General features: G+C 40.5%; 1 pseudogene; it reads left to right on the top strand.

Annotated features, from left to right (window-relative positions):
* The first annotated feature begins 23,228 nt into the window (after positions 1–23,228).
* Positions 23,229–23,614, top strand: LOC108588333 (large ribosomal subunit protein eL33 pseudogene; annotated as a pseudogene).
* The last annotated feature ends 2,511 nt before the right edge of the window (positions 23,615–26,125 follow it).

Below are 26,125 nucleotides of genomic sequence, written 5' to 3'. Positions count from 1 at the left end.
AAACTTTGCCTGTCATACAAAACATTAAAATTTAATTATTAATGAGGAAAGCATTAGGATTTTAAAATTGATTCTAGCATAGAAGAGACCAAATATATATTTACAGCTAGATAAATAGGTAGATGATAGATAGATAGGTAGATAGATAGATAGATGATAGATAGATAGGTAGATAGATAGATAGATAGATAGATAGATGATAGATGATAGATAGATAGATGATAGATAGATAGATAACGTCCTCTGACATACTTTTTATTGAACAGGAATTATTTGTGTTTTTACCAAACAAAAATCAACAAGCCAACAAATTCATAGAATCTGGTCCTAATCAATAGTAAACAGTAACTCAAACAAAGGCATAGTCTCCAATAGAATTAATAATCGCCTGGGCCGAGTTTAATATTGAAAGGATATATAAGCATCTTTTTGCCTTATTTTCAGGTTTGAGGTAATGTGTTTTAACAGGAGGTAGGACCAATTACTTCATCTCTCTGAACCTCTGAAAAGTGAAAATAACAACAGCTACCTTACAGATTGCTGCAAGATTAGCAGAAAATCCTATTCCTAAAGCGCCTCCCGTGTCAACCTAAATAGCAGAGAGAGGCTCTCTAAAAGAAAATTATGTTTATTTGGGAATAGAGTACTGCAATGGGAATACACATGCCATAGTAAACTACGTGTGTATTCAGGGAAAGAAAGGGAGACAAGGGTTTTTAAAGAAAAAATGAGGAGGACTATTACATAATTGCTTTGAGATAATTATCTTCGGCTACAAAAATCAATACCAAGGTGGTGCCAGTCTTGACAGGCAGTTTCTGGGCAAACGTCCTTGCAGAAGGATTTTTTGTGTAAGTTTACGATGGCTTTTGTGCAAAGTTGTGGTTTTTGCAGTCTTTTGTGACAGTTTTATTTTTGGGCATATGAGCATGAGAACCCTCTCTTTACAACCTTCTCCAGCTATATTTGTTAGGGTGTTTTGTTGTTTGTTTGTTTGTTTGGTTTGGGTTTTTTTTGTTGTTGTTTTTAAGTGTTACTGACTCCATTCTGACAACTTCCACACCTGCAATACCTCAATAAACGGTAATTCTCGCCTCTGCTTGTACTCTTGTTTACTCCAGGTTACCTGACATTCTGCTGATCAGTTCTCTTTCAACTGGTGCTTTCACATATGACCAAAATAATAACTGATGACTATGATGATGACACTGAGATTTCTTCACCGCCACTGTGTCATTATAGATAAACTATGTGTTCGGCATAGTATCAATGTTAGGTGTAACTGATTGTGGTCTACATTTAAAAAAATCCCATTTTCCATGGACATTGACTTAGTTAAAACAAAATAGTTAACCAAAACCATGTTCTCCAGATTATTAAGCATAAAAGAAAATTCTATCAAAAGTTTTTACCTGGAACACCAACTTGAATTCCCAAGTGCCTTTGTTAAGTCGTAGATTTGAACAAAGTTTCTCTACATCTCCTCCTATACTAAAATTTTATAAAAAAATGAGCAGAAATGATACCTAAGAAAGTAATATGCAGAAAGGAGAAAGCCCATGCATTTTCTTCACCAGGAAAAAGAATTTTATGATTGGATGTTAAAAATATTGAAAGTGGTGATAATATTTTATTTCTTCAAAAACATGTAATTATGAAAAATTAGAAATATATAGAAAATAATAAAACATTCAGGTACCCACTACTCAGATTTAACACATCTTCACATTTTGCCGTGTCTCCTTAAGGGTTGTTTGGGATTTTCTGTAAAGGGTTGTTTTGTTGTTTTTCTGCAAAGGGAAGAAAATAAGATAAAGCTAAACCTCTCTTCCTGTCCATTTCCTCCTGTAAACACATCTAATAGCATTAACCAAGTGGACTCTTAGAACGACCCTGTCTGGCAGATGCATCTGAATGTGTGTTCTGATATCTGAGAATCCAGGAGCAGCCAACCCAGGGATTCATTCCTCGTCTGTGAGGAACATCTGAGCCCCCTGCCTGTCCCATAGAACACAGGCTGTTAAGGGCATTGAGGCCCTGGTTTTGGGTTAAATGAAGGCTGCCAGATAAAGGTCGTTAGGAGGAGGGCATTAAGTGATAATACCATAACAACTGCATGCTGTTTGCAAGTGGTTATGGTTTTCCTGCCCAGCCCCCCATCACTGGACACCCTCCCCAGGATGTAAGCCTCCAGCAAAACTCCATGTCTTGTTTGCTGACTCCCAGTCTCTTCTTCGGCATCTAGAATCTGGTGCCATCCCTTCTGAAGTTGTTAGAGGTTTTGCATGACACATCCCTACTCCGCTATCTCCCAAGAATTACCATTGTTCTGAAGCTGATCTATGTATGGCAATGTTATGTGCCCATAACAATAGATAGTAAGATTCTATGAGATTTTGGGCTCTACCCAAGTGCTATCATATGGTATATGTCCTGCTCAAATTACCTTTTATTCACTCAACATTTCTTTTTGAATTTTATTTGTTCAGATGCATCTAGATGCATTACAAAATGTATTCCAAAATGTAATCATCTCACAATTTATTGAACCATTTCTTTACTGAGTTATTTTCTTCAATGCTTTGCTATAGAAACTCTGCAAACACTACCTTTACATACACCAAGGGTTTCCGAGATTATAGGAAATGTATACCTTCCACTTTAGTAGATATTGCCAAATTGCCCTCCAAAGTGATTATACTTATTTATCGTTTACTAACATGCATATTTTCATGTAATTATGGCCATGTGTCTTTCTGATGAATCGGCTCTAATCTGTCCCCTTTTTCCTACTGGATTGTTTCATAGCGATCTGCAAATGTATACATATTATTTTGATGATTACATGCATTGAAAAGATTGTCTCCTAGTATTTGGGTTGTCTTTTTAATTAATTCATTTAATAAGTATTATTTTAACTTGAATGTAATCAACTTTTCTATCTTGAGAGGTAGTATAGAGCCGGAATGCCTGAGTTCGACTGATACCTTTACCACTTACCACACAAGTTACAGAAGACAATATACTCTAGGCCTCTGTCTTTTATGAAGATTATAAAAATAACTGCTTCATAGGTTTTCATAAGAATTACATGAGTCAGTTAGATTATATATTGAGAATATTGTATGGTACATAGAATAGCTCAATAAATATTGGCTTATTATTTCACTTTATGGTTTGTACTTTTTATGTCTCATTTAAGAAATACTTATCTTCCCTGATATAAAAACATTTTTCTTAAATTTTCTATTAAAAGTTTTAAAATTTTGCTTCTACATGGATCCATCTGGAATTTATTTTTAAGTGTAGTATGGGTAGGAAGTCTATTTTTTTCTCACATGAATAGCCACTTTTTAGCAGTATTTGTTGATAGCTTATCTTTTTCTCACAATGCCACCTCTGCCATGGACTCCCCAAATATTTATGTTTTGACAATGGAATCTCACTTCTACTCCAATGGTCTATTTGTCTGTTATACTTTCTGTTATATTGGTCTGTGATATTTTCTGTAGCTTTATAATACACCTGAAAATATGGTAGTATGAGTCTTCCCTCCTTACTCTTCTTCAAAATTTCCTTGATTATTCCTGTCCATTTGCTCTTACACATCAACGTTAGGACCAGGTTGTCAAGTTCTATGAAAAGTTTCATCAGTTCACTTCGGGTCTGAGGAAGTTTCCCTCATAAGGCTGTATTTTATCCTAAGAAAGTTCATTTGCACTACATGGCAGACAGTGTGCTAAGTGGAAAGAGCCCAGCTAAGATTTGAAGACTTGGGTTGTAATATTCAGCTCTCCAAGCTCCCTTGTACATGACCATTCTTAACTCTGGGCTTCAGTTTCCTCATCTGTAGAAGAGCCTATCCCTTGAACATACAATAGCAAACCAGAACAATGGTCAGAGAATGATTCCTGGAAGCGCTGCCTCAGCATCACTGTGGAATTCCTTAGAATTGAAAATCAAAATCTGAGTCTTGAGGACAGAGCCCAGAAATCATCTCCCTAGGTGCTTCTTCTGCACGGTGAGATGGGTAATTTAATGTGTCAGTTCAGCTAGTCGATAGTACCAGATATTTGGTCAAACATTATTCTAGAATTTTCTATGAAGAAATTCTTCAAATGAGATTAAATCAGTGGACCTGGAGCACAATAGATTGCCCTCCATAATGTGGGTGGGCCTCCTCCAGTCAAAGGCCTTTATAGAAATAAAGACTGACCTTCCCTCTGGATTCTCACTGCAACTCTTCCCTGAGTCTGGAGTCTATCCTACAGATTTCAGACTTGACTATCCCCACAATTACATAATATTCCAATTCCTTAAAACTTTATAAAATAATTCCTTAAAATAAATCTCTCTCTCTTCTGTCTCTCACTCACTCTCTCTTAAGTTCTGTGAAAAAGTCCACTAGTTCACTTTGGATTTGAGGAAGGCTCTAACACACATACTTTTGGTCCCATTTCTCTGGGGAGTTCTAATTAATACACATGGAAAAATTTAAGAAGCTCACCCCGCAATGTACTTGGCATGAATCCATCCTTTTATGTATGATTTGTCCAAATTCACCTATTTATGGAAGAACTGTGTCTAGAATCTAGGTCACAGGATGCCCAATTCTCTGTGTTTTTTTGTTTAATAAAACATACTATAAAGAAAATAAACTGTTTATGTTGAGCGGGTGAGTTAGGGAGAGCAGAAATTTTATTTTCACAATGAATTAATTTAAGTGTTCCTTTTAAATAAGGAGTTTGCTTGGTAATTCATTTATAAATTTCTATATGCTTGACAGAAAAAGTATCAGCAGGGGACTGAACTGTTATAGCAAAATACCCATTTAAGGCTGAATCATTAATGAAAATAAAGTATCTCTGAAATAAAAACATAAGACTTCATAGGATTTTAATATAAGCATCTTTTGGCAAAATATTTGATTGCCCTACACAATTTAAGAGCCTTTTTTGTTGTTGTTTTAAAATGAAGCTATAGCCCTAAGTGTAGAAATTGCACATCCTCTTTTGCCCGGGCTCAGAATGCTTCATGGGGGAAATTAGGCACTTGGGATGTGAGAGATCTCACCGTATTAGTTAGGAATCTCCAGAGACAGAGACCCAATAGGATATACAGTGCACAGATATATAAGAGGAGAGTTTATTATGGGAATTGGCTCACATGATTGTGGAGGCTGAGAAGTCCCACAATATGCCATCTGCAAGCTGGAGAAACAGGAAAGTTGGTGGTGTGATTCAGTCAGGAGGCTGAGGAGGAGTGGGCACTGGTGTAAGTCCTGGAGTCTGAATCTCCACTGTCCATGTGCAGGAGAAGACAGATGACCCAGCTGAGAAAGAGAGAGACTGAATTTACCCTTCCTCTATCTTTTTGTTCTGTTAAGCCTTTCAGTGAATTGGATGATGACTGCCCACATTGGTGAGGCCAAGTATTCTTTATTCAGTCTACCGATTCAAATGCCAGTCTCTTCCAGACCCTCCCCCTGGCGCTGACCCTGGCCCCCACAGGTACACCCAGAAATAATGTTTTATCAGCTACCTGGGCATCCCTTAACCCAGTCAAGTAGACATACAAATTAACCATTACACCGACATCCAAATAAGAAGGGAGAGTTGGAATACGGAGCTCTAGACCTCATGCACTTCCTGCCCGAATACCTGGGATGCGGAAAGAACAGTTAGCACACGAGAATATAGGGTTAGCACACAGAACATATTCCATTATGCAAGCCTTTTAAGATAATGGAATATACTCCACATGACCCTTATCCAAATTTCTACCCCACAAGCCAATGACCTCTGTAGTCCCTGCTAGGTCTCACGCTTTATGTGTCTAAATGTGCGAACCTATTACTGGCAAAGAGATTTTGCTGACTTGGACTCAATAACGGATGAGGCCTTAGCAAGTAGCTGGTGGATTTGGTAAAAGGGAAATTTAAAAGAGCATCTTTTCAATTGGCAGATCTGTTTTCTCACCGTTGTGAGGCACAAAACACACAAAATCATGACTACTTATAACAACTGGGAGAGTTTGCAGAGAGTGAAAGCTAATCCTCTCATGTGGAACACGAGCTTGGACATACAGACATGTATAACCTTTCATCTTCACTGAAAAGTCTTCTGTGTTTTCAAATGGCTCTGGGTTGTCTGGGGCTGAACTCGGGCCTTAGGAGAAATTAGGCTCTCACTGTCTTGCTAGGGTGGGGAGGCTGCACAGAATCAGTGGGAGAGGCACTGGAACACTGCATGAATATTTATAAGTAAAAATGTGTTAGGAGAGCTTAAAGAACTTCTATCCCCAACCCTCCAAGAGACAAAAGAATTGTCCAAGGAAGACAGCTGACTGAATTTTTTAAGCTTTGGATATTTTTAAATCTATTATTTTTAAATGGCACCTCTCCTCCCAGACATTGAATGGGGAATTTCAAATATACGGTGCTCCATCCCCTGCCTTCATCAGTTGTCCTCTTAGGGACCCTATTGGGAAACTTCCTTTGAGCTTATCAAACCCAACTCTCCAAAGGGAAGTCAACAAAGCCAGAGTGTTTCAGAAATGCATATGCTTTCATTAAAATAGCTGTCCGTTCTCCCAGAGTGCCTCCCATAAAAGCATTTTAATTCTCTAACGAAAATGTAGTTCAGCCTTTATTCTGCAAAGCCAATTTGTTTATGTTTCCAAGTTCAATCACAATCTATTTGTAAAACCTATTTAGAATCAGAGTCACATAGCCAGAAATGATCATGGTCTAATTTCCTTATTAGAGAGATTCTTGTTGCAGCTGGCAGCTTGATTTCACTGCTCCCAGAGTCTGGAGCGACATGTTCTTAACCTCTTTTCTCGATTTTTGTTCATCATTTCTTTTCGCTTTTTCCCTTCCACATACAAATATCAAGCCAGAGAAGAACAGTTTCAAATCTTGTTGCTGAGATGGAGGTAAAACAAGAGACTACCACCTTTTTACCCATTAAAAAAAAAGAACAAAATTGGGCGACTCAGAATATCTGCAGGAAAAAAGGAAAGAAAATGTTCACAAAATACACCATGACATGAAAGATGCTTTAGGATTCAGATAAAAGGTCAATATTTCAAAGGACTTGAAGGGCTGATGTTTTCTAGATAATTGAATCCAGATTAAAGCAGAATGCAAATGCAGCATTCAAGAAAGCTTCTTATTTCATCTACTTTTTTTTCTTTAAAAATTTTCTTCATAAAACAGGTGAGTCAATCTTTCTGATACAGCAAGATACGTCTTTTCAAGACAATTTAAAAGTTCTCCAATGATGCAGGGTCTTGAAGTATCTCAATGTCTGCCACATCAGTTGGTGAAGTCTTACTCATCCTTTAAGGTAGTGGTCCCCAACCTTTTTGGCATCAGGGACCAGTTTTGTGAAAGACAGTTTTTCCATGAACTGGGGCTGGCGGGATGGTTTCAGAATGATTCAAGTGCATTACATTTATTGTGCACTTTATTTCTATTATTATTACATTGTAATATATAATGAAATAATTATACAACTCACCATAATGCAGAATCAGTGGGAGCCCTGAGCTTGTTTTCCTGAAACTAGATGATCCCATCTGGGGGTGTTGGGAGATAATGGCTGATCATCAGGCATTATGGTGGCTGAAGAATGTCATATCATAACAGTCACTCCTGTAATAGATTTTTCAGTTGCCTACGATCTCTCTCAAATGAGATAGAAAAGCAACACGGTCTACCAATAAGTAAGGGTCAGATAAATGTATAATACTTGTCACTGAGCGCTCAGCTTGTTCTCCAGAAGAGTCTGAAGTACAGGAAACCAGGCAAAATGGCATGTTCCAGATCTCAAAATGGAGTTTTAATCTGAATTGGGCAAATCTAGCCCTCCTTAAGGCCATAGAATGGTTTCCACAAACATCGAATCTGGTATCATCTCTTCATTCATGCTTCCAAGTCTCTTTGGGATTTCTCAATGATCCCCTCATTCTTTCTCTTTTTCTCTCATTTCTCTCTCTCTGTTGAAATGCCACCTGCTCCATGAATAACTTAAGACATGCTAATAATTGTCTGCTCAATATTCATTCATTCACCCCCTTTTTCTTACTAATTTATTCAAGGTACAAGTGTCCAATTAAAAATAATTTTCCAGACCCCCAGTAATTAGGAATGACCATATGACCCAGTTCTGGCCAATACGATGAAAATGGAATTTACTAAACAGAACTTACAAAAAAAATGTTTTTTAAGACACAATTCATCTGCCATGCTCTTTTGATTTTGGTGTTGGTCTTTGCCTTTTTCCACCTCCTTGTCTGGGACCTAGACTTAGGGTTTGGAAGTATGGCAGGCATTTTGCAGCGTTAAGGACTGTAAACTAAGGATAATTGAATGAAGATGAAAGGAATGTGGACCCTTGATGACATTGTTGATTTACCACCCTAGTCTCAGACTGCCCAACTCCGGTCTTCTGTGACATAGGAAGAGTGCACTCCTTTCCCATGATTTACCACCCTAGTCTCAGACTGCCCAACTCCGGTCTTCTGTGACATAGAATAGTGCACTCCTTTCCCATGATTTACCACCCTAGTCTCAGACTGCCCAACTCCGGTCTTCTGTGACATAGAATAGTGCACTCCTTTCCCATGATTTACCACCCTAGTCTCAGACTGCCCAACTCCGGTCTTCTGCGACATAGAATAGTGCACTCCTTTCCCATGATTTACCACCCTAGTCTCAGACTGCCCAACTCCGGTCTTCTGCGGCATAGAATAGTGCACTCCTTTCCCATGATTTACCACCCTAGTCTCAGACTGCCCAACTCCGGTCTTCTGCGGCATAGAATAGTGCACTCCTTTCCCATGATTTACCACCCTAGTCTCAGACTGCCCAACTCCGGTCTTCTGCGGCATAGAATAGTGCACTCCTTTCCCATGATTTACCACCCTAGTCTCAGACTGCCCAACTCCAGTCTTCTGCGGCATAGAATAGTGCACTCCTTTCCATGATTTACCACCCTAGTCTCAGACTGCCCAACTCCGGTCTTCTGTGACATAGAATAGTGCACTCCTTTCCCATTTAAGCCCCTCCTTTTTTGGTTTTGGTTGCTTGCAGTGAAAAACACCCTTTATAATCATCAAGAGGCTCATAATAAATTTGTCCGGGATTTTCCCTGTCCTAACATACAACTCCAATAACTCCTATTTTAATTTCCATCTGTATTACTCAGGGCTCTCCAGAGAAACAGAAATATACATACATACATACATACATACATACACACACACATATATATATGCATATTTATGTTGTTTAAAAAATGTATGTTTTTAAGGAATTGACTCTTGCAATGATGGAAGCTTCGAAGTCTTAAGATCTGCATTCAGAAAGCTGTAGACCTAGGAGAGCCGGTGAGGTAGTTCCAGTCCAAGTCTGAAGGCCTGAGAACAGTCCAGGGGATGCAGCAGTCCCAGCACACCAAAAAGGAAGAGACGGATGTCCCAGCTCATACAGGCAAGGGGAGTTTCCTCTCACTCAGCCTTTTGGCCTATTCAGGTCTTCAGTTGATTGGATGAGGCCCACTCACATTAGTAAAGACATCTGCTTTACTCAGTCTTCCAATACAAATATTAATCTCATTATGAAACACCTTTACAAACTGATATGGTTGGCTCTGTGTCCCCATCTAAATCTCATCTCAAATTGTAATCCCCAGAATCCCCATGTGTTGAAGGAGAGACCAGCTAGGAGGTGACTGGATCTTTCCCCATACTGTTCTTATGATAATGAGTTCTTGCGAGATCAGATGGTTTTATAAGGCAGTATTCCCTACTCTTGCATTCTCTCTATCTCTCTGTCACTCTTTCTTGCCTGCCACCATGTAAGATGTGCCTCTCACATATACACCATGGAATACTATGCAGCCATAAAAAAGAATTAATGTCTTTTGCAGGGACGTGGATGAAACTGGCACAAGAACATTCTCAGCAAACTATTACAAGACTAGAAAACCAAACACCACATGTTCTCACTTGTAAGTGAGTATTGAACAATGAGAACACACAGACACAGGGAGGGGAACATCACACACAGGGACCTGGGAGGTGGGGTAGGGGCCTAGCAGGGGAGGAATAGCAGGGGTTGGAGGATTGGGGAGGGATAGCATTAGGAGAAATATCTCATGTAAATGATGGGGCGATGGATGCAGCAAACCACAGCCATGGCACGTGCACACCTACGTAAAAAACCTGCACGATCTGCACATGTATCCCAGAACTTAAAGTATAATAAACAAATTTTTTTAAAAAATGTACCTCTTCCCCTTTTGCCATGATTGTAAGTTTCTGAGGTATTCCTAGTCTGTGAGAACAGACTAATACATAAATCTACCCGGAATAATCTTTGGCCAAATGTCTGGGCCCCCTGCAGCCCAACTTGATATCAAATTAACCGTCACAGCCACTCCTTCAGCTTCCCATACATAAATGTTTGACAAGCATTGTCCGAGACACTGGCAATCCACATAAATAAAATTCCTGGAGATGATCAAAGCCCTCCGATTTTTAACCATTTTTAGGGTTGCCAGATAAAATATTTTCATTTGCTAAATCTAGCAAACCCATTTTGTTTGGAAACATCTAAAATGTTTTCCATGCTTTATTGTTCTCCTGAACATTGTACAGTTTTTATGTTTTCTGCGTGTTTCTGTGATTACTACGTTGTACGTCGTGTACAGTGCTCTTCATTGATTCTTACTGATGTGATTCCCCTGTATTGAATTTTTCCAGTGCACAAAGTTTTTGGAATATTTAAGTGTGCATAGAAGGATGTGTCACACACACACTCACACGCATTTTCTCTTCTTGCCAGCTGGCACGGCTTTACTCTGAGAATGCCTGTCAACAACATCGTGACCTTTGTCTATAAAATTTACTGCTGCTAATCTGTTTTTAATATGCTTATGCTAGAATTTTGTCCAAAATAAAAAATGACTCTAAAGAATGATTTGAAGGACTAATTCATGAGTAAAAATGATGGGCTTGGTAACATTTCTTTTGACTGCTCAGGCAGAGAAATGATTTTGGGCTCCTGGTTCTGGATTGTGTTTGGTTGTAGCACTAGCGTATTCAAATGATCTCTTCATCAGAGAGGTGCAGCTACACAATGTTGTCTCTTTCAACATTTGCCCATTTGGTTTGTGCGTATGCATGCCCGTACATGCTCGCGCACGTGCACACACACATACATATACATGCACAAATACACACACAATCAGGAGTTATTTCATAGTTTTTATGTCCTTAAAAATGTACCTATATAAGCGCTATCTGTGCTAGAATTTAAGCTCTGAAATGACAGAGAACGATTTTATTTGTTTTTTTTTTTTTTTTTTTTTTGAGATGGAGTTTCGCTCTTATTACCCAGGCTGGAGTGCAATGGCGCGATCTCAGCTCACCTCAACCTCTGCCTCCTGGGTTCAGGCAATTCTCCTGCCTCAGCCTCCTGAGTAGCTGAGATTACAGGCACGCACCACCGTGCCCAGCTAATTTTTTGTATTTTTAGTAGAGACAGAGTTTCACCATGTTGACCAGGATGGTCTTGATCTCCTGACCTCGTGATCCGCCCGCCTCGGCCTCCCAAAGTGCTGGGATTACAGGCTTGAGCCACCGCGCCCGGAACAATTTTATTGAATTCACTTGACATCCCAGCATTAGTCACTAGCTGGGCGTAGCCAGTGCTCTCTGTTTGTATGAATTCCCTACATATTCTTGCTACCAAGCAAGGACTCAAGACCTGAAACAGCAAGCAAAGCGGGGAAGCTTGCTACAAACGCAGACTCAGAAAACCCTCCCCAGACCTACCGAATGAAAATCTGCATTTTAACAAGTTCCCCAAGTGTTGGTTTTCAAACTTTAGTGTGTCTCAGAATCCCCTGAGGGCTTGTTAAAACACGGGATGCTGGGCCCACCCTCAGCATTTCTGATCCAGCAGGTCGGAGGTAGAGTCTGAGAATTTGCATTTCTAACAAGTTCCCAGGAGGTTCCCAGGTATTGACGACCAGTCTTTGGACCACATTTTTGAGAGTTTCTCCTCCAAACAAAACCTAATAATAGAATTGTCCAAAATTTATTGGCTTAATAACCAGATGTCTGCATTTTAGCTTTTATTCATCAAGCTGTGTGACCTTGAGAAGGTCTTTTTTGCTCTCTTTTTCTTGTGGATAAGTAAGACAATGTGAGGATCAAGTGTGGCACAGGGCTTGTCTTCTCAGCATCTGTGTACATGTCTCCTCTCTCCCCTCTGCACTGTCAGCTCCTTGAAACCAGGAAGCATATTTTATAATCATTGTATCCTCAATGAGACCATGAAGTCTCTTTCTTGAATGAGTGAATAAATGAGCAAATAAAGAAATGAATCCAAGACATGAGATGAGAATAGTTGTGAAAGTGTCTTTAAAATGAAGGGTATTTTTATTATTGCTGGATAGGGTGCCTAGTTCTTTAAAATTGCTGTGAAACTACTGTCGTTTCAAGGACATCTATAACAATAATAATAATTACAACAACTAACATTCTAATATTAGGCTAGATGCAAAAAGTAATAATTGGTAGGGAAGACATATTCAAAATCCTGAGTCCAGTATGCATGGAAACTGGAAGACACCAAGAGGCATGATTCAATGTGTCTAGGGAAATGAGGATTGCGGCAGTAAAACCAGACTTGAAGCCAGTCAAAAATTCTAGCAAACTGGCAGCCAACGTCTGCATTAAGGTTGCTGCAGCTTGGGTGAGTCAAAGGCCTTTGGGGGAACGAACTCAGTCGTTTCAAGCTTAGCAATTTTGCTCTCTTTCTGGAGGAGGGTTAGAGAAGTCAGCAATCGTGGGAGGGGCAGGGAGAGCCCACGTTTGCCTGTATCCCAACCCCTACCTGTGCCAAGTTCGTCTTGGTCTACGTGCAGACGCACTCACAGCAATAACTTAAGCATACCCTGAGCGTGGCCCTGTGGTTTAAGAATACGTGTTTTTGGAGTTCCAAGCTAAGGAATCCGGGAGTGGCCAACCCAGAGATTCATTCCTTATCAGCGAGGAACATCTGTAAACTCGGCCCATCCCATGGCACACAGACTGTGCAGGGAATGAGGCCCTTTGTTTTGAGTTAAAGTTTGTCAGGCAAAGGCTGCTAGGGGAAGGGTGCTAAGTGAAAAAAAGCTCCATGGTTCTTTGTTCGCTTGTTTATTTGTTTTGAGACAGAGTCTCACTCCTTCACCCCGGCTGGAGTGCAATGGTGCGTTTTTGGCTCAATGCAACCTCTGCCTCCCAGGTTCAAGCAGTTCCCCTGTCTCCGCCTCCTGAGCAGCTGGGACTACAGGTGTGCACCACCACGCCTGGCTAATTTTTTGTATTTTAGTAGAGACGGGGTTTCACCGTGTTGGCCAGGATAGAGCTGCACGTTTTTAATAAGCGGTTGTGGTTCTGTCCAGCCCACTGCCACTCAGTCGCCCTGTAGCTAAGTCCCCTCCACAAACCCTGTATCTTGTTTGCTAGCTCTGGGTCTCTACTTTGGCCTCTCAAACATGATGCCATGCCTCTGAAGTTAACAGGGTCCTGGCATAACATGACTCCTTGTATCACCCTCAGGTGCATCTCAAAGCTCTGAGACAAGACTTAGCTCTCTAACTCTCATTCCACAGATCCCGCTACTTCCAAGGGATCACCCTGGCTTAGAATTCTGTTCCCAGCCGACCTTGTGTACAAGGTCTGACCCCAAGAGAGTTTCCAACTTTTTGTCGTCTTGAAAACTGTGAAAGCTTCCCTGCAGGCCACACACAACCTTACCAGATCTGATTGCAATAAAACCGAAGTTTCTGCCAACCCCAAGAAACTGTCACTTTAACAAAGGAAAATTTGATCAACAGCTCTATACGTAAGAATATGAGCAGCTGAATGTGATCAGGAACTGGCAATATCATTTTATTAAGAGGGAATAGATACCCTTGGTACTTGAGAACTCAAATCTGTTTCTTTCTGAAGTTTTCATTTTCCCCTGCCTTGTACATCTGTCACCTACTTGCTTGTATTGATTTAAAAGAAGAAGAAGAAGAAAAGGTAAATTTAGCCTATGTCTAGGCTACAGTGTGGTAGGGTTTAATCCATGTTTGGGAAGTAGTTAGAATTTATTTGATGAAAGGTGTTGGCTGTCACTCAGAGTCTTACAGCACAATTTCCTAGTGTTTGTTAAGGTTTTAAAGTGAAATCAAATTCAATTGGATATGAAGCACTGCTGATGGGTGACTTTTTATTTAATAAGTTAAGGAAACTAGCACATGAAATTCACTTCAGCGCCTGAGTGTATCTGTGATATTGTTAACCTATAACCCAACCTATTTGTGGAAGAAAAAAGGTTACAAAGCCCAGAAAAATGAGTGTCAGCTTTCTGTCAACAGATAATAGCAATGGCAATGTGGGTTCTTGGGAGTATGGCAGGAGGATTACCAGGAATCCCTGGTGTTTTAGACATTTAGATAGGAAAGTTGAATATTGCTACAACTTGTATTTAAATTTGCAGTTGAAATCGGTAAATCTAAGGAACAGAACATTTAAGCAGAACCAAATGTGGGTGTAGCAGACACAAACATCTATGTAATTATGCAAATTAGTGTAAACATTTGATGGGCCTCAAATTATTTTGAATGGCTTTTCCTTCTCTCTTATGACACTGAAGTGTCACAGTCTCCAAGCCCTCATGCCCCTCCAAGAGATAGAGCGGCTTCAGCCTTCCTCCGTGCATGCTTTTATTTGAGGCGTAGTTCTAGGAAGTTTGTTTAGGTGGCATCTAAACCCAGGACGTGTGAAAGGTGGGAGATTAGGTAAGGAAGTAGCCAGGTACTCATTCTCTGTTTCCTCCATCAAACATGAATCATAACGGAACTCACCCTAAAGCACTGTTGAGAGGATCACATGAGATAACCTAAGGAACGTACTTTGCACATTTACAAAGAGTGATACAGGTAGCAGACCTAGAAGAGGTCCTGGCAATAGACTGATCTTCACACCTCATTTTGCAAATTAGGAAAATGGGTTCCAGAGAGGCGGAGTGTAAAAGCCGAACATTGGCAGAACAGGAAATTTGATGAAAGAAAAGAAAAACATTTGCAGACGTGGTCTGTACCAAGAATATCACATCCAGTGTCATTTGTGAGCCTCAGAAAGTTCTGTTAATTATTATCTCTGTTTTCTGGAAAAAGAAAGCTCGGAGAGGTCCAGCGTGTGAGGCCACACTGTCCGCGTGTGCCAGAACTGCGTGGCACACCCAGGTGTGCTTGACTTCAAAGCCCGTTTTCATTCCTCTTGTCTACTCTGTCTTGCCTTAGGCAACCAACTTGCTACTGGGTATAAAATGCTTAAGACAAATCCAGAACACTCTGGAGGTATTATTACTGAGGTCAAATCTCTTTGATTGAATTGTAGAGGTATCCAATGGGACATTCACTTTTTAGATGAAATCCCAACACTAATGTTTCTTTCTAGCAAAGACAGGGAAATATGGTTCTCTTCACAGCCTTAATATGGCAGAGAATACTAATAGAGGAGAGAAACATAGACAGGGCATGGAGGGCACAGTTCTGAGCAGACAGAGTCACAGTGCCATGTAAACAAACCCAGAGAGAGGCATTTCTTGGCAATTAGAGACAGGTTATTTTGCAGAAAGTATTGGGGGAGCCAATCTCTATTTAAATCAACAGACAAAGACTATATTTAAAGCAAAATCTAAGAAATGGCAGAGATGGAGAATAATCTCCGGATAGCATCAGAGCTCCACAAAGAGCTGCCACCATTCTAGGAGTGACAGCCCATCACCGAGACAGTGGAGGAGCCACACTGAGGACCAGTGGAATCTGATAGTGGAGAAGTCCGCTCATCAATAAGCAGCAATTATTCCCTTAGTCTCAGAAACTGGAGGTTTCCACTAGTCCACATACACCATGTATTCTTTGAGGGGACGGTTATCACTTAGCACGTAGGATCTGAAGTCAGGCGGCTGGGTTTGAATCCCAGCTTCACTAGTTGTCAGGTTTACACGCTGGGACAAATTTCCTAACATCTCAGTGTATTTCCGTTTCCTCATTTATAAAATGGGTGGAAAAAATGTGCCCACATCATATGATACTAAATAACTCACAGCATTACTAGGAGAGTGAAATAAGTAAATAAGGGCATGCATGGCAGTTGGAATAGTTCCTGGCACAGAGTGAGAGCTGAATAAATCTTAGCTGTTATTATGACCTCATAGAGATGCTTAGAGGAAAAGATAAGATAGAATTCTTGCCTGGCATGTGGTAAGTACTTGAAAAATGTTTGCTATTGTTTTATACTTATGATAATGTACAGGTTTGGTGAACATTTATTATTAAATTCATCAAGTCCTGGGTTAATGACTCCAGATATAATTGTAGAATCTATCTAGATTCGGACTTGGGTAGACCCTACCTGACCTTTGCCGCCAAGATTCTAGTACACAGAATAGGCGATTGGGAAGTGCCAGCCCCTAACCCCACCCCCACCATGAAGAAGGCGGTTCTAAAAAACATTTCTTTCCAGTGTCTGCAATGTAGTCCATCAGTACAACATTACGGTAACTTTCTTTTCCTGACAACACTGGTCATTAAAGGACACCAAACACCAGTCGTGATTCAGCATTCTCTCCCAAGAAATCATACAGATTAAAGGCATTGCAGTACCCATATGGCACCAGATCCCTTCCCACGAACCTCTGCAGAAAGCAGCACTGACCTGCAGTGTCTTGGAGTGGAAAGCCCTCATAATGTCAACAAAAGATACTTTATTTTAAAGAACCGTAACTGATCCTAATAGGCAAAAGCTGAGAAAGATGAAAGTAGTGAAAAAGTAGCAGGAAAATATATGGACTGTCTTTGCTCAAGTCAATTGAGATTCAGAATGAGGTTCACTCAAAGGCCACCCTCCAACCAGAGATTTACATGGTCTGAGTTAAGTCATAAAGCAGCCACGGGAGGAAAAACTCACTAACAAAAATATTGCTTCCTCTGCTGCCTGGAGGTGGAGTGTAAGAAGCAGTGTGCTCCCCAGAGAAAGTGAGAGAACACGGGGTGCATGGGGAAGGGGTTAGGGAGGAGAGCCAGATCCAATGGCTCCACCCTAACCTGAGAAGTAGTGAAATTATCAAGAAACAAAGACAGCCTTGGCACCCTGAGGTCCATGATACATAGAGCAACATGAACCATCTGATGAATCAGATGCTAGCAAAAAGTATGCTGTCTCCAGCCACCTTTCCAAACCTCCTAAATCGTCAGCCCAAAGGCAAAGCATTCATAATACTAAATAACCCAGTCTTAAACGTTCATTGTGAAGCTTGTTTGCTTTTTTGTTTTAAAGAAGCAGCTTTGCATTCTCAGGCCTTGTCTATGCAATTGCTTGGGTCATTTTCAGGGACATGGCCAGTGAATGTCATTGAAACAAATCAGATACGAAGTGTCCTTGATCAAACAACTTGTTGGATCTGAGTTGCACGCTTCTCTCAGAATCTTCACACAGGTGAAGCTTGCAGTGTGGCTGGCCGGCAGTCAGGCAGTCCATCATTCAGTCAGGATATCCACACATCCTATGGAAGAGTCCTCAGGGTACGGTGTGGCTCCAGTGGAAACCTAGTGGTTACCAGATGACAAGCCTGGAGCCTCCCTGTCCAAACTACAGAGAACCTTGAGGCCGTGTCTTTAGTTTAATATGACTTTGATTTCTCCTGACAGGAAAAGTAAAAGTGAAAATTGTGCATATCTTGCTTTTGACATAATGAAGCATTTCATAAGCTGAAAATCCCCAGATCCAATTATAAAGGCCAAATTGCTATTTTACTCACTAAGATAAATAGCTATGGACTCCTTGATCTTGCCCTTTTTAATTTACCTTATCTCATGTATTCCTCACAATAACTCTATGGAAAGTATTTGTTCTAGTCAGGGATCTGTTGGTTGTGGGTAACAGAAGCTCAATTCGGCTCAAGAAAACAGAAGAATGGGGGTTGGGGAGGTGACTGTTCAGTTACAGCGTAGTCTCACAGGACCTCGGAAAAGCTGACTGAACCATCAGGCTTCAGGACGGACAACGCTGCTGTAGTTCTGGGACGTGTCAGTCTCTCCTTCCACCCCACCTCCCTTGAGTCAGGTGCCCACCCTGATCTTCGCAGCCTCCATTTGGAGGCTGGATCACATGGTTAAAGCAAGAGGTGCCAATTATCAAGAGCTAAAGTGAGGGGCATGTGCTGAAGAAGAGGGTCGAAGCACAGGATTACCCCCGAACGATTCGAGTACAGCACAAAAAAAAACGGAGGCACAGAAGAGTCAGGAAGGTTTAGTGATATGGCTAGCAACTGGCTCGGGCCTCTCAAAACCATGGGTGCTGAATTCAGACAGGTTTAACTTTTAATCCCAAAGCTCACTTGCTCTTGGCTCCTGGGCAGGTTATTTAATCTTTGTGCTTCTATTTCCTTGCCATTAAAATGGGCTCGTGTCAAAGGTTTGTTTCTAGGATTCATTCAATGACAATGTATTAACCCGTCACATTGAGTGCCTGGAATGTAGTAGCACACACACACAAAATAGCTTTTCTCTCACCTCTGAAGCCACGTCCTGAGCTGCATCACCGTTTTGCCGCTGAATGACACATGGTCTCCTGATGTCCTTCCTCCGTGCCTGTGTGCTGCCACTCCCAGACTGCCAGCTCCCTGGGGACCGTGTCTCATTTCTCTTGCATCGGACACTGGGGCTGGCTGAGCACACGGGCAGTCTCTTCGAATTCTTGTGGAATTAAACTGGCTGAATCAGTCTGCATGTGACTTCTTTTCCTAGAAAATCCCCCGAGGACCAGGTACCATCTTGGTTTCGTTGAGTCTTTCTCGGGCTATCTACTTCTCTGGGACACCAACCTATCTTTTTCCTCTTTTCACTTCTCTCTTTCATGCAGCTCCACCTGGAGGCCAAGTGGCTTCAGTTTGTCACAAAGACAAATGTATTAACAGCAAAAAAGTGCCCCCCGGCTCAAGAGCTGTTCAACTCCAGATGATTCCAAATGAAGAGAAGGGATCCTGAATCTGCTTCTTGGGTGTGTTACCGGGGATTTCTTTGTTGGCGGTGCGGAGTGAGGGCAGGCAATCTTAACGCCACATAGATAATTGAGTAGTGTTTAAAGCCGAGAAGTACCTTTAAAGCGAGTATTCAAATTATGAGAACATATCAAGTAGGAAGTAAATAATTGCTTGTCTAAAGATGTCTTCACATTAGTCATCTCACAATCTTCCCTGAGTTGTATGCAAAGTCTAGACATCAACACGTGCTCAAAACCCTCCTAGACAAGGTGCTGACTTGAAAGAGAGATACAGCATAAAGAAGCATTAAAGATAGGATTAGGAATGGGAAGAAAACTCATAAATGACAAACGCTATTATATGTCTGCATTGAATCAGGCACTTTACGTGAAGTATTTAATTTTCCCACCAATCTTGCAAGATTGGCCATATTATTCTAATTTCAGAGGTGAGAATTACACCGTTTATTGCTATAGGCTATACAATTAGTAAGGTGATAGGCTGGGACCCAGCAAGACCTGCAGTGAAGAAGATACCAAGTCAATCTCGCTTTCTCACACTGTTCATTTCCCTTTTTCTTTCTTTTTTCTTTTTTTTTGAGACGGAGTTTCGCTCTTGTTACCCAGGCTGGAGTGCAATGGCGTGATCTCAGCTCACCGCAACCTCCGCCTCCTGGGTTCAGGCAATTCTCCTGCCTCAGCCACCCGAGGAGCTGGGATTACAGGCACGCGCCACCGTGCCCAGCTAATTTTTTGTATTTTTAGTAGAGACGGGGTTTCACCATGTTGACCAAGATGGTCTCGATCTCTTGACCTCGTGATCCGCCCGCCTCGGCCTCCCAAAGTAATTTCCCTTTTTCATGCTTTAGGCAACACAACTTGACCACTATGGACTGAGAGAGAAGACTGACCGTCAAGGTGACTGGCTGAGTGGAATCGAAAGAAGGAATGGAGTTGTTTAGAAACCAAGCCACTGGGTCGACCATCATTCCAATGGAAAGCCTTGCTTGGAGCCATTAAAGACCATTCTGATTAAGGCAAAATGATTAGCACACAGACTTTTGAATCAAATTGAACTGGGCTCTTCCCTTTATTATATGTCCTTGGGCAAGTTACTTACCCTTGCTAAGTCTCCATTTTCTTACTTGTGAAAAAGAAGGATAATATTAATAACTACCACATAAAACAATTGTGAAGATTAAATGCAATAGCTTGTATGAAGTAATCCTTGCTGAGCAGCCTGGTTCATAATAAGTACTCCAGAAATGTTAACTGCCATCAATAGTGCATAATTTTAAAGAAATGGGCATTTGTTTATGACTGGAATTGCTGCGAGTATGACAAATAGACAGCCTTCCTTAATAAAGGGATGTGATTCATTTACAAATAGCAGCACACATTTGCATGTAGACAATAGTGCGATAACATTCTTAAACACAGTTTGTTCAGTGTGTTCTTCTAAGAATATGAAAACATACTGCTTCCCGTTTATCCTGAACGCCTCCCCCCTTCCTTGTTTACATTGTTAAATTGCTTAGGCTTGACTAGAGACAATTTCAATCAAGAGCAGGACAAAATACCACAAAACTTAAATATACAACAGCCACATTAAAAATAAAACATTAAAAAATCACATTTATTTTTATCACTTTTTTTTAAATCTTCTCATGACTTCGACTTTCTGCAAATTCAAATGTTTTTCCTTCCTCAAATAAGAGGCGAAGTTTGGCTACAGCAGCTCAGAGTGTGCGTGGAAGGGCGAGGAGCATCTCAGGAAGGGATGGGTCTCTGTGCTCTCAGCTCCAGAGTCCCATCTTGTCATTAGTCTTGTACTTCCTCTTCCCTTCCTTTGGAGCTCTGGACTAGCTCAACAATCATAGGAAAAGCGACAGTGATCAACTCTCCCTGTAGAAAAGGATCGAAACATTTACTTTTTATGTTTTCAAAGGACAGGAACCCAGTCTTTGTCTCATTTTCTCTGTGGAACGGAATAAGTAATGAGCCCACGTCACCTAGTCCTGAAATTTGTTCAACTACCAATATACCCCTGCCAAGAATAAAATTCTCAGGTTTCTAGTAACAGCCTTTCTTAACCTCTGTATTACCATCCTATCTGCAACCTGCCCCAGATCTCTCATCATTGGCAAACTATTTTAAATCCTGTTTTCAAAGCAGGTAGAACAACAAAAATCATAACAATAAGCAAATGTTAGATGTAATAATTGACTCAAAAGACCTAAGACTGCTTTCCAACATTTCTGAGGGTAGGTCACATCTGAACTCCAGAATTGGAGCAAAAACTTCAAAATTCCTCTCTGTTTCAGGTAGCGCCTTCCACAGTATCTTCTCTCTTCCTCTTTCTCTGCTCCCCGTCCTCTTGGATAACAGACTCAGGATCAGAAGTCCTCCCTCAACGTTTACCTCAGGTCCAATTTCCAGCCTTATCAGGTTTTTTTCCCCTTGAATACATCACTTTATCATTCTGTGGACGTGTCAAAGTCTGTTCAAGCTCCAAAATTTCTGCCCCCTTCACGTCTGAGAGGGACTTTCATTTCTGGATAAGAAGCAGATGGTCACAGCAGGCTAACAGATACACTGTGGCAATAAAGAAAAAAAGGTGAACTGCAAATGTTATTAAAGACACTAAATATCTTGTTGGAAGTAACAAGAACTGGATAAACTCAAGTTCTACATGAGCTTATAATCACCAGCTGCTTGCTTCCCAAGGAGCATTTGTTCATTGCAGGTAAAGGCTGAGGAAGCGATGTGGGCCAAAGAGAAGGACTTTACTGGGTAAAATAGAAATCAGCATACGTTTTGGCGAATGAATGGGATTGGTGTAATAGACGGGAAAATAGAAGAATGCACAATGCGAGGCTCATTCCCATATGTTTTGGAGTGGTGGGGAAGTCTTAAAGGGGCAGAGCTAGAAAGAGAAAAAGTCTGCTGTAGTCAAAATGCTCGAGAAAGAATGTCCTGGTAGAAATATGGGTTTATCATAAATGCCCCATAATTTTTCTTCATGAGCCGCTTGCCAGATCTTGAACTTCTGTGGCATGGATGTCTCAGATATCGGCTCTAAATCTCTGAAGAGCAGACTGTTTAGAAGTGAGGAGAAAGGTAGCTGCTAGGCTCCCTATCAAAAACCCAAGATTGACCTCTGCAGGAATCAGGGACAAATAAAAGGTGAGCTGGGACTTGCTAAACACTGCAGCTCAGCCTCCTATCCAGCCCAATCTCTGCCTGTCTTCCCAACAGAGGCAAAAAGGGACCCACGCTGGTACGGATTCCATCTGAACATTTTGTTTTCTTGTTGTTGTGACTGTTGTCATTGTGTTTTGTTTGGGGTTGTCTTTAATACCCAATATCTTTAAGACACCTAAAAATTACTAACATGGAAAGAAAATTGAAGTGATTTATAATCAAGAGAAAAATATAAACAATTGAAGCAGACTCACAAATATGGAAATTAGAAGAAAATGACTTTAAAATTATAAAGATTATTTTGTCATTGGATACAAAGAACTAGATATGTATTAAAGGTTAAGAGTTTCAAAGACAATAAAAATGGCTAAGAAAGCCAAATGGGCATTATAGAATTGGAAAATATAATATCTAACCTTAGGAACTTACTGCCTGAATTTAACAGCATGCGGGACATAGCATATTTAACTCAAAGGCAAGATCAGTTTTAAAAAATGCCCAAACTGAAACACAAATGTGAGAAGATAGAACAGAATAAACATGTAACAGACATAAGTACACAGTCAAAAGATCGAATACACCATAACTAATGTCCCAGAATGAGAGAAAAGAGGGACTAAAGAAGAAGAAATTGTTGCAGAGAAAGCAAGTGAGAATTTTCCAAAATGAGGATATCAACCAACAGATCCAAGAACAGGAAATATCAGGAAGAATAAAAACAATGAATACCCCACTTAAGCATATAATGTTCAAACTACTAACAGTTAAAGACAAAGAAAACAATATGAAACGGACCAAAGCAGAGGTAGAGGAAGGGGGACACGTCACTTTCAAAGGAACGACAAAACTGATGGCTGATTTTTCAACAGGAACTATGGAAGCTACAAGACAATGTTTCCACATCTTTAAGAAGCTGAAAGAAAAATAGAGAAGCGCCTGCTGCTGAAATTGGGAGGCCTGCTGGGAACAGGACTTACAAAAGGAATTATGTCTGGAAGGCTGTGCTCCAAGGATATTTTTGCCGGCTATAAGCGGGGTCTCCGGAACCAAAGGGGGCACACAACTCTTCTTAAAATCGAAGGTGTTTATGCCCGAGATGAAACAGAATTCTATTTGGGCAAGAGACGTGCTTATGTATATACAAAGCAAAGAACAACACAGCGACTCCTGGTGGCAAAGCAAACAATAGCAGAGAGATCCGGGGAAAGGTGACTCGGCTCACGGAAGCAGCGGCGTGGTTCGTGCCAAGTTCCGAAGCCACCTTCCTGCTAAGGCCGTTGGACACGGAATCCAAGTGATGCTGACCCCTTAATGATTTAAACTAATGAAAAGTCAATAAATAAATGTGGATTTGTGCTCTTGTAAAAAAAAGAGAAAAAGAAAGAAAGAAAGAAAGAAAGAAAGAGTGTTGCCAACTTATAATTTTATACCAAGTAAAAATATACTCAAAAGTTAAGTCAAAATAAATATATTTTCTGACAAATAAACCTTGAGAGAGTTAAGACTTTTTCCCACTTTTGTGTTTCAGTTCAGGCATTTTTTAAAAATGATCTTGTCTTTGAGTTACATATGTTGTCTCCCACATGCTCTTAAACTCTTCCAGTGACCTCCTAAGTTTAAAGTCTCTAGAGAATGTCACTAGAAGTTTTACTCAAGGAAATGTTTCAGGCTGAAGGAAAATAATCCCAGGTGGAAATATTAAACTTTAGGAAAGAACAGGGCACACAGTAAAGGATAAGTGTGTGTGTAAATATTAAAAGAATATTGACTTTTTAAAATAAAAGTAAGGAAAGATATGGAGAAACCTAACAATGTGGAAGTCAAGCTAATAATATCAGACAAAAAAACCTGGAGGGTCTCAATGAGATTAAACTGTGGTAAGGTTTTTTGCATTATTTGTGAAGTGTAAAAATACAAATTTAAAAAACCTATATTGAGAAGCTAGGAAGGCACATTAATTTCTAGTATAAGAGCTAATAATGTTAGAATGTATAACTAATAGAGGAGAAAAATTGAATGAATACAATATACTTAATCCAAAAAGCAAGTAGAGAGGGAGGAATAAAGGAACAAGGACCAGATGGGACAAACAGAAAAAAAAAAAAAATAGCAAGTAGGTAGAATTAAACCAACTGTCTCAGTCATTATATAAGTAAGCACACTAAGCACTCTGATCTAAAAAGAAAGATAAAGTGGATATTTTAAAAAACAGAAGACTTAATTTTAGGTTCTTTATAAGAAATACTTTATGAAGTTTAACATTCTTATCTGGGAAGTAATAAGCCAGGAGCTTTGGAGGTGAAGCACTCTGGGTTTGAATTTTAATGTCCAGTTATTAACAATTCAACCTGTAGTTAGTTACATATCTTCTCTGAGTTTTAATTTCTTTATATAAAAGAACAGTAATACGTACCTAATAGGGTTGATATGAGAATGAAATAAACTTAGGGAGGCACTCTTACATTTGGTTAATAGCCAGGGTGATAGAAACACATTATTTGGCTTCTAATTTCAGCTCTGTTAGTTACTAACCACACAACCTTGACTAGGGTGGTAAAATTCCCCATGCCTTGGTTTTACCATCTGTATACTGGACACCTCGCAGAATTATGAAAACAAAATGAGGTTCTCTGTTAAAACACTTAGTATGTTGCCTGGAACATAATCAGTACTCTCTACATGGCAGCCAGAGTAACTATTAAAACATAAGCCAGGGCCGGACGTGGTGGCTCATGCTTGTAGTCCCAGCACTTTTGGAGGCTGAAGCGGGCAGATTACCTGAGGTCAGGAGTTTGAGACCAGCCTGGCCAACATGGTAAAATCCTGTCTCTACTAAAAATGCAAAAATTAGTTGGCTGTGGTGGTGGGCACCTGTAATCCCGGCTACTCAGAAGGCTGAGGCAGGAGAATTGCTTGAACCTGGGAGGCAGAGGTTGCAGTGAGCTGAGATTGCACCATTGCACTCTAGCCTGGGTGACAAGAGTGATACTCCAACTCAAAAAAAAAAAAAAAGTCAGATGATGTCAATCATTTGTTCAAAAGTTTCTAATGCCTTCCCATTACATTTAACAGGAAAGGCCAAAAATTACACCTCCCTACAAGGTCCTTCAAGCTCTATTGCCTCTTTGAACTCATGTCCTAGTTACCTCTCTGGACTCATGTAACTAGTCACCTCCTTGCTTACTCCACTTACTTTAGACCTACTGGCCTCCTTGCACTTCCTTCAGATTCATGGCAGGTCAGTCATGCTGTACTCTCAGGGTCATTGCCCTTGAAGAATTCATTCAGGTTCTTCCCTCTGTGACCACCCACACCCACCCCGCAGATCGACAGAGCTCACTGCTTTCCCACTGCTGGGTCTCGCTCAAGTGTATATTATTCAGTGAGGGCATGCAAGACTATCCTAAGTGAAATTGTATCTCACTGCCCCACCAACTCCACTTCCCTATCTTACTTCCTCGGTTTATTTTTCTTCTTAGGAGAAATCACCATTTAACGTTCTTTTCCATAATTGTGTATGAGTTTACTGTACGCCTTCCTCCATTACAGCGTAAAGCCATATGGGCAGGGATTTTTGTCTCTGATCACTGTTATAACCCCTAACACTTTGACAACTAGCTGGTAGATAGTAGGTACTCACGAAATAGTTATTCAATGAAAGAATTTTAAAGTTAGTCACCATTATTAGTCACTTCTTTGATAGTTTCTTTCTTCTTTAGTGACCACTGGAGATATTGAGCCATAACTGAACTCAAAACATAGCTCAGTCTAGTCATCACGTCTGCAAGGACCTCTCCCCTGGATTCACTGACAATGTCAATTC

Source organism: Callithrix jacchus, chromosome 15, assembly GCF_049354715.1.
Source record: "Callithrix jacchus isolate 240 chromosome 15, calJac240_pri, whole genome shotgun sequence".
NCBI classification, from domain to species: Eukaryota; Metazoa; Chordata; class Mammalia; order Primates; family Cebidae; genus Callithrix; species Callithrix jacchus.
The sequence above is the reverse complement of the archived record's forward strand: the minus strand, read 5'-3'. Positions and strand labels throughout refer to the sequence as shown.